The following is a 9,892-nucleotide window of genomic DNA, read 5'->3' as shown; positions in this document are numbered from 1 at the left end:
AGGAAAATCCAAACAAGAAAGCACAAAAAAATACACAACGCGAGGACGTGGAACAAATATAGTATTATTGGAACAAAGTAAGAAAGAAAGAAAGAAAGAAAAAAGAAATAAATTATCAGCGCATAGGGACGAATTATTACGAGATAGGACTAAAAATGAAAAGATTATATTTTGGGAGACAATATCAACAGCTTAGCTCACGAAAAGAATCAACAAGCAGATTATTAAATAGATAATACATTTTAAGTGTCAGTGGCCAATGTAGTACGAGTGGTCAAGAAGTGAAATGAGAAATTCTTAGCTTATCTAGCTCAGGAAAGAAGTAAAGAAGGAGGCTTTAACGTTTCGAGCAGAGCTCTTCGTCAGAAACATAGGAGAAGGAAAGATCCAGGTGTGTGCGTGTGTGTGAGTGTGTGTGTATGTGTGTGTGCGTGTATGTGTGTGTGAATGAATGTGTGTGTGTGAGTATGTGTATATGTTTGTGCATCTGTGTTTGTCCCCCCAACCACCAACGTCGCTTGACAACCAATGCTGGTGTGCTTATGTCCCTCTAACTTAGCGGTTCAGCAAAAGCAACTGATTGAATAAGTACTGGGCTTACAAAGTAAAGTCCTGGGGTCGATTTGCTTGACTAAAGGCAGTGCTCCAGCATGGCCACAGTCAAATGACTGAAACAAGTAAAAGGATAGATAGATAGATGGATAGATAGATAGATAGATAGATAGATAGATAGATAGATAGATAGATAGATAGATAGATAGATTGATAGATAAATAGATAGATAGATAGATAGATAGATAGATAGATAGATAGATAGATAGATAGATAGATAGATAGATAGATAGATAGATAGATAGATAGATAGATAGATGGATAGATAGATATAGTATAGAATATACTATCTAATAGAGGCCAAAATATCTTCAGGAACTGTTACTCAGCTCATCGGATGGCTGTAATAATGCTAACTAATCTGTATTATCACAACTGTGTGATGAATAGTGACAGAAATTCTGTAAATACATTTTCTTTTCTTTTTGTTTGTAAATGGTTAATAACTTTCTTCAAACTTCATGGTTGTATTAAGTATTTTACACTACCTCTGGCATTTGAGTACTATTTTTCTCACCCTGTTTTACACCTATGTGCCTACACCTGTCGGCGTACATAGAAAGATAGATACACAGTCAGACAGACAGACGGATGGATGGACAGGTGGACAAACAGACAGACAGACAGACCGAAAGTTGGACAGATGGATGGACAGACAGATGTAGAAACTTTGCCAGATCAGATTGGAGAATGGTTCAGCCTTCTGGCTTGCCAGCCCTCAGTCAAACCATCCAACCCATGCCAGCATGGAAAGCAGACAGACTTTAAATGATGATGATGATTATATATATATAATATATATATGTGTGTGTATGTATATATGTATATATATATATATATATATATATAATATATATATATATGTACCACACAATATAGACTGGTAGTTAGTGACTTTAGGATCAGGACTAGGAGGACAACTAGAAGACGACAAATATGGAGAAGAAGGATCTGGAAGCTTAAAGATCCTGCAAATGGACAGAGATTTAGGACATATTACTTGAAGCCTCTGACGAAGTAGAAGGGGATAGAGCATCACAGGGGGTAGAAGACAGCTGGACGTTTCTAAGGGACAAACCTGCTGAGAGCCACTGACCAGATCTGTGGTTGGTGCAAAGTCCCCTCTCGACCTAGAATAACGTGGTGTGGAACAATATTGTAGACAGGGCTATTAGAGAAAAGAGACAGGCTTGGAAGGTCTGGAAAAATGGGGGTAGCAGGGAATTGTATCAGACTGCCAAAAGAGAAACTAGGAGACAGGTTATTAGCCAGAGGGGAAGCAGATAAGAAAAAATTTGCCAATGTTCTGCACCGTGAGGACCAAAGACTGGAGGTGTTTCGCGTTGCAAGACAGTGTGTGAGAGAGAATCGTGATGTGGTAGGAGAGAAGTGTGTTTGCATGGAAGATGGTTCACTTGCGCTAAATGAGGATGCAAAGAGAGAGGTTTGGAGATGCCACTATGAAAGGTGCTGAATGAAGAAAATGAATGGGATAAAGAGAGTCTGCCGAATGTTGACCCAACAGAGGGACCAGCTATCCGAGTTGATAGTTCCGTGGTAGCTAAGGAAATTAGAAGCATGAAGACAGGAAAAGCCCCAGGCCCATCAGGAATCACTGCAGAGATGCTCAAATGTCTGGTAGTGTCGGCTATAGCCTAGTCACCCGTATAGTTAATCAGGTGATACACAAAGGAGTCATACCCAATGACTGGTGTAGCAGTTAATAGTCAACTGCTACAAAGGTAAGGTGATGCCTAGATACAATAACTACAGAGGTATCAAGCTGTTGGATCAGGTGATGAGGTTACGGAGAGGGTCATAGCCCAACTAATTAGAGAGAGAGTTAGTTTAGATGAGATGCAGTTTGGGTTTGTGCCAGGGAAAAGTACTACTGATGCTATATTCCTGGTAAGGCAGCTGCAGGAGAAATACCTAGCCAAAGATAAGCCCCTGTACCTGTACCTGCTTTTGTTGACATGGAGAAAGCCTTCGACAGGGTCCCCCGATCCCTTATCTGGTGGGCAATGAGGAAACTAGGGATAGATGAATGGTTAGTGAGAGCTGTGGGGCCCATATAGGGACGCTGCTAGTAGGGTGAGGGTTGGAAATGAGTACAGTGAAGAATTCCGGTAGAGGTAGGGGTCCACCAAGGCTCAGTACTCAGCCCCCTCCTATTTATCATAGTCCTCCAGGCAATAACGGAGGAATTCAAGACAGGATGCCCTTGGGAGCTCCTCTATGCTGATGACCTTGCTCTAATTGCTGAGTCGCTATCAGAACTGGAGGAGAAGTTTCAGGTGTGGAAACAAGGATTAGAATCGAAGGGCCTCAGAGTCAATCTAGCTAAACCAAAGTCGTAATCAGTAGGAAGGTAGACAAATCACAACACGCCTTCAGGTAGATGGCCCTGCTCGATCTGTAGAAAAGGTGTAGGTAGAACTCTAAGATGCACCAAGTGTAAGCTATGGACACATAAGAGATGCAGCAATGTCAAAGGAAGGCTAACTAGGAAGATGGTTTTTTGTATGTGGCAGATGCTCAGGAACAATAAACACTGAAAATGCTCTGAGACCAACTTGCGTCACTTTCCAGGGAGAAAAACTAAAATAGTTGATAGTTTCCGTTACCTAGGTGACCAAGTCAGCAGCGGGGGCGGGTGTGCTGAAAGTGTAACTGCTAGAGTAAGAATAGCTTGGGCAAAGTTCAGAGAGCTCTTACCTCTGCTGGTGACAAAGGCCTCTTGCACAGAGTGAAAGGCAGACTGTATGATGCGTGTGTACGAACAAGCCATGCTACATGGCAGTGAAACATGGGCCGTGACTGCTGAGGATATGCGTAAGCTCACAAGAAATGAAGCCAGTATGCTCCGATGGATGTGTAATGGTCGGTACTCACACTCGGCAGAGTGTAAGTACCTTGAGAGAAAAGCTGGACCTAAGAGCATCAGTTGTGGTGTGCAAGAGAGACGTTTGCGCTGGTATGGTCATGTGGCGAGAATGGATGAAGATAGGTGTGTGAAAAAGTGCCACACCCTAGCGGTTGAGGGAAACTGTGGAAGAGGCAGACCCAGGAAAACCTGGGACGAGGTGGTGAAGCACGACCTTCGAACTTTAGGTCTCACTGAGGAAATGACTAGAGACCGAGACCTCTGGAAGTGTGCTGTGCGCAAGAAGACCCGGCGACAAGTGAGTCCATAACCCGTGGCCTTCTACATGGGATGGCGCAGCCTACGTTATGCATACCTTCCCTTCTTGGGACACAAAACTCTACTTGTGAAGACGTGTTGAGGCAAGTGAGGATCAGAATCGAAATCGATCAATGGAAATTGCGGATGTGTTACCAGTGCCGGTGGCATGTAAGAGAACCTTCCGTTTCGGACCGTTGCCAGCACCGCCCCCGTTTCGTGTCCATTGCCAGCCTCACCTGGCCCTCGTGTCGGTGGCACATAAAAAAGCACCATCCGTTCGTGGCCGTTTGCCAGCTCTGTCTGGCACCAGTGCGGGTGGCACGTAAAAAGCACCCACTACACTCACAAAGTGGTTGGCGTTAGGAAGGGCATCCAGCCGTAGAAACACTGCCAGATTTGACTGGGCCTGATGAAGCCTTCTGGCTTCACAGACCCCAGTAGAACCGTCCAACCCATGCTAGCATGGAAAACGGACGCTAAACGATGATGATGATGATGATGATATATATATACATTCAAAATGTGACCGCGTGTGTACCATTGGCGATTTTTTCCTCCTTCTTCCCTTCTTTGGATCTTTCCTTTTCCTATGTTTCTGACGAAGAGCTCTGCTCAAAACGTTAAACCCTCCTTCTTTCCTTCTTTCCTGAGCATCCAATAATACTATACTTGTTCCATGTCCTCGCGTTGTTGTGTTTTCTCATTGTGTTTTCATGTTTGGATTAACTTTATACACATACACACACACACACATATATATCATCATCATTTAACGTCCGCTTTCCATGCTAGCATGGGTTGGACGGTTCAACTGGGGTCTGGGGAGCCCGAAGGCTGCACCAGGCCAGTCAGATCTGGCAGTGTTTCTACAGCTGGATGCCCTTCCTAACGCCAACCACTCCGAGAGTGTAGTGGGTGATTTTATGTCACCGACACAGGTGCCAGACGAGGCTGGCGAACGGCCACGCTCGGATGGTGTTTTTATGTGCCACCGACACAGGTGCCAGACGAGGCTGGCGAACGGCCACGCTCGGATGGTGTTTTTATGTGCCACCGACACAGGTGCCAGACGAGGCTGACGAACGGCCACGATCGGATGGTGTTTTTTACGTGCCCACAGCACGGAGGCCAGTCGATGCGGTACTGGCTACGGCCACGTTCGGATGGTTTTCTTGTGTGCCACCGGCACTGGTACCACAAAGATACAAATTCCATTGATGTTCATCTATTTTGATTTGATTTGATTTTCACTTGCCTCAACAGGTCTTCACAAGTGTCACAAGAAGGAAGGAAGGTATGCACAGGTGAACTGACAACGTCCCAGGTAGGGCCACGGGTTATGCCTGACTAGTCTTGCCGGGTTCGGATGATGTTTTTATGTGTCTCCGACACAGGTGCAGATGGATGGTGTTTGTTATGTGCCCACAGCACAGAGGCCAGTCGATGCGGTACTGGCTACGGCCACGTTCGGATGGTTTTCTTGTGTGCCACGGCACTGTACCACAAAGATACAAATTCCATGATGATGTTCATCTATTTTGATTTGATTGATTTGATTTGATCACTTGTCTCAACAGGTCTTCACAAGTGTCACAAGAAGGAAGGTATGCACAGGTGCACTGACTACGTCCCAAGTAGAGGCCACGGTTATGTCCTGACTAGTCTTGCCGGGTCTTCGGATGGTGTTTTTATGTGCCACCGACACAGGTGCCAGATGAGGCTGGCGAATGGCCACGATCGGATGGTGTTTGTTATGAGCCCACAGCACAGAGGCCAGTCGATGCGGTACTGGCTACGGCCATGTTCGGATGGTTATGGCCGTAGCCAGTACCGCATATATATATATAATCCAAATTTTATAGTATTAAGTATCCATCATGGCTGGTCTTACCAATTGGTTTTTCGTAAAGAATTCAATGAAGTATTAGGTAGCAATCCAATTATATAACTCTACGCTTATCAGAGATAGCTGATATAGAAGGAAATATGGCCAGCCATGATGGATACTTAATACTATAATATTCAGATTATATTCCCAGACAGCTGTACGAGTGCATCTTCTCCCTGACTTTTGTTCTCTTAGATAACTCACACACATCATCATCATCATCATTTTACGTCTGTTGTCCATGCTGGCATGGGTTGGATGGTTTGACTAGGCTGGCAAGCTGGAAGGCTGCACAAGACTCCAGTCTGATTTGGCATCGTTTTCTACAGCTGGATGCTCTTCCTAATGCAAACCACTCCAAGAGTGTCATGGGTGCTTTTACATGTCACCAGCACAGGTGTCATTTACATGACACCAGGCTGCTTTTATGTGTTGCTGGTTCTCACATTTTCCGGCCTTCTCTTCTTGCTCACCTTTCCTCCTCTTTCACTTCAGTCTGTTCCTTTTATTTTTTTTTTTTGCCCCCTCCTTAATTCTTCTGTTCCCTCTGCCTCTACAACTTTCTCTTTTCTCTACCCATGTGACTGGTGTTCGGCCAAGCCTGACCTTTCTTTCTTGGTTCAACTACCATTCTGAGATGAGAAAAATCTCAGGCAGTGTGGGATACAGCCTAATCACTTGCATAGTTAATCAGGTTATCCCTAATGATTGGTATTATAGCTAACTGCTACAAAAGTTAAAGGTGATGCCTTCAATAGAAGCAACTACAGAGATATCAAACTGCTGGACCAGGTCATGACAGTTACAGAGAGAGAGAGTTATAGCTCAATTGATAAGGAATAGAATTAAACTAGATGAGATGCAGCATGGTTTTGTACCTATGAAGATTACTACAGATGCCATCTTCGTAGTGAGACAGCCAAAGGAAAAGTATTCGGCCATAAGTAAGCCACTGTACTTAGTTTTCGTCGACCTGGAGAAAGCTTTCGACAGAGTCTCATGCCCTATTATATGGTAGTCTCTAAGGAATCTAGAAGTATAGTGTGGCTTGTTAAAGCCATACAAACTACGTACAGGGGTGTTGTTAGTGAGGTGTGAGTCAGCCATGAATACAGTGATAAATTTAGTCTACAGGTAGGGGTTCACCAGGGCTCAGATCTTAGTCCACTCCTATTCATCATAGTCCTCCAGGCCATAACAATAATTCAAAACTAGATGCCCGTGAGAACTACTCTATGCTGATGACCTGACTGTTATTGCAGAATTTGTAGTAGAATGGAGAATAAGTTCAAGGTATGGAAGCAAAACCTTGAATCAAAGAGATTTAAAGCTAACCTAGATAAGACCAAAGTTGTTGTTAGTAAGAAAGGAGATAAAACTCTCTTTCTTATTTCTTTATTGCTCACAAGGGGCTAAACATAGAGGGGACAAACAAGGACACACAAACGGATTAAGTCAATTACATCGACCAGAGTGCGTGACTGACTGGTACTTAATTTATCGACCCCGAAAGGATGAAAGGCAAAGTCGACCTCGGCGGAATTTGAACTCAGAACGTAACGGCAGACGAAATACCCATTTCTTTACTACCCACTAGGGGCTAAACATAGAGGGGACAAACAAGGACACACAAACGGATTAAGTCAATTATATCGACCCCAGTGCATAACTGACTGGTACTTAATTTATCGACCCCGAAAGGATGAAAGGCAAAGTCAACCTCGGTGGAATTTGAACTCAGAACGTAACGGCAGACAAAATACCCATTTCTTTACTACCCACTAGGGGGCTAAGCATAAAGGGAACAAACAAGGACACACAAACGAATTAAGTCAACTACATCGACCCCAGTGTGTGACTGACTGGTACTTAATTTATCGACCCCGAAAGGATGAAAGGCAAAGTCGATTTCATCGGAATTTGAACTCAGAACGTAGCGGCAGACGAAATACCGCTAAGCATTTCGCCCGGCGTGCTAACATTTCTGCCAGCTCGCCGCCTCTTTCTGTCAGGTAAATGGTCCTGCTCAATTTGTAGGAAAGAAGTGGGGGGTGTAATTCCATTCCTTAAACTAAATGTAATCTATGGACACATAAGAGATGCAGAGGAATCACTGGTAGATTAACAGATAAAGTTACCTTTGTGTGTGGCAGATATGCAGGAACAATAAGCACTAAGCGTGCATGGGATTTAGACTCTCTCAAATATCTTGAGGCAGTTGATAGTTTCTGTTATCCAGGTGACTAAATTAGTAATGGGGGTGGATGCTCTAAAAATATTGTCTTTAGAATAAGAATAGGATGGAGGAAGTTCAGAGAGCTACTACCTCTGTTGGCAACAAAACGATTCTCTCTGAGAGTGAAAGATAGATTGTATGATGCTTATGTATGATCAACTATACTCCATGGTAGTGAGACATGGGCTCTGAAAACAGAGGACATGCATAGACTAGAGAGGACTGAAGGCAGTAATCTTTGCTGGATGTGTAGCATCAATGTGCATAAACAACAAAATGCAAATGTATTGAGAGAAAATTGGGTATAAGAGGAATCAAATCCAGCATGCAAGAGAATAGACTTTGTTGGTTTGGACATGTGATGCGTATGAATGAAGAAGTGCCAATCACTGAAAGCGGATGGTACCTTTGGAAGAGGGAGACCCAGGAAGACATGGGATGTAGTGGTGAAGACATGATTTCGGAATGCTGGGATTCACAGAGGAAATGGCAATGGACCAAGACATTTGGCAACATGAGATTCTGGAGAAGACCCACCCACATCAGTGAACCTAAGTACTAGAAGCGTTGTGTTCCACCCACACATGACAATAAAATTTTCACAAACTTTACCGCAACAAACCAAACTACATCTCTACTTTCCCAAAACTGTTTCTCTTCTCTTCCTCACATTTCCTCTTCATACATTATGATTATCTTCCACTCCTCAATCCAGTTCTCACTACCCTGCTCACTGTACCATTGCTTCCTCTCATCTCCTTCCCCACTATATACCCAGATTATTACCAGTCACACTCATGACCCCCACTCCCTACTCATGACTTCTTGGCAATACCCTGTCAGAACCCTCCACCTTTCATCTCTTTCTTCCTTACTCTACCATCCCATCTATACTTTGATCTCCATTCCCTGTGAGTATACCCTGGCACTTGCCACCATCCCCCCTCCTGCTCTTGCTGTCTCCTAATCTCTCACTCTTGCCCTTGCTCTTCCCTCTTGCTGAGTAATCCCGTTTCTCCTCTACAGTAACAAACCTGTTTCTGCCCTTGTTCACTCTCTCTCTCTCTCTCTCTCTCTCTCTCTCTCTCCCTACTTCTCTTGCTCTTACCTCTGGCTTGGTAACCATGTATCTCCTTTACAGCAGCACATCTCTTTCTTGTTAACTCCCCTTCTCTCTCCAGGTAACCATGTCCATCTTCAGCAGCACACCTGTTTCTGGTTTCATTCCTGTTAACTCTTATTCTCTTTCCCTTTCTTTCTCTCCTTCTCCTCCTCTCCCTCTCTTCTTCTCCCCTCTCTCTCTCTCTCTCTCTCTTTCTCTCTTTCTCTCTAAATGCTTAACCATGTACCTCCTATATAGCAAGACATCTGTTTCAATCTCTCTGTCACACTCTAACCTTTCATCATCTGACACAAGATAACCTCCTTCAATGCTCACTCCCCTCTCAAAGATCCCTTGTCTAGCAAACTTACTTGGTGACCCTACCAAGTCCACACTGTACAGTGGTTGGCATTTGGAAGGGCATCAAGCTGTAAAAACCATACCAAAACTGACCTCACCTGTGCTTGCTTGTGTCATGTAAAAGCACCCAGCACACTCTGTAAAGTGGTTGGTGTTAAGAAGGACATACAGCCTTAAAAATCAATACCAAAACAGACACAGAAGTCTGGTGCAGGCTCCTGCCTGGCTGGCTTCTGTGAAACCGTCCAATCCATCCCAGCATGGAAGGAGGACATTAAACGATGATGATGATGATGATGAAGATGATGATGATGATATATGTATATAGTTCAAATTTACTGAAAACAAAAGACAAAGGCAGGTGATGGAACAACAAACAGGTGTATTAGTCTAATGCTCAGGAAGAATGGAAAAGTCTTTGATGTTTTGAACCTATGCCCTTTAACAGAATGGACTGAGAGTGAGTAAAATTGAGAGAGAATGGGAGAAAAAACACAGAGAGAGTAA

Source organism: Octopus sinensis, linkage group LG20, assembly GCF_006345805.1.
Source record: "Octopus sinensis linkage group LG20, ASM634580v1, whole genome shotgun sequence".
NCBI classification, from domain to species: domain Eukaryota; kingdom Metazoa; phylum Mollusca; class Cephalopoda; order Octopoda; family Octopodidae; genus Octopus; species Octopus sinensis.
The sequence above is the reverse complement of the archived record's forward strand: the minus strand, read 5'-3'. Positions refer to the sequence as shown.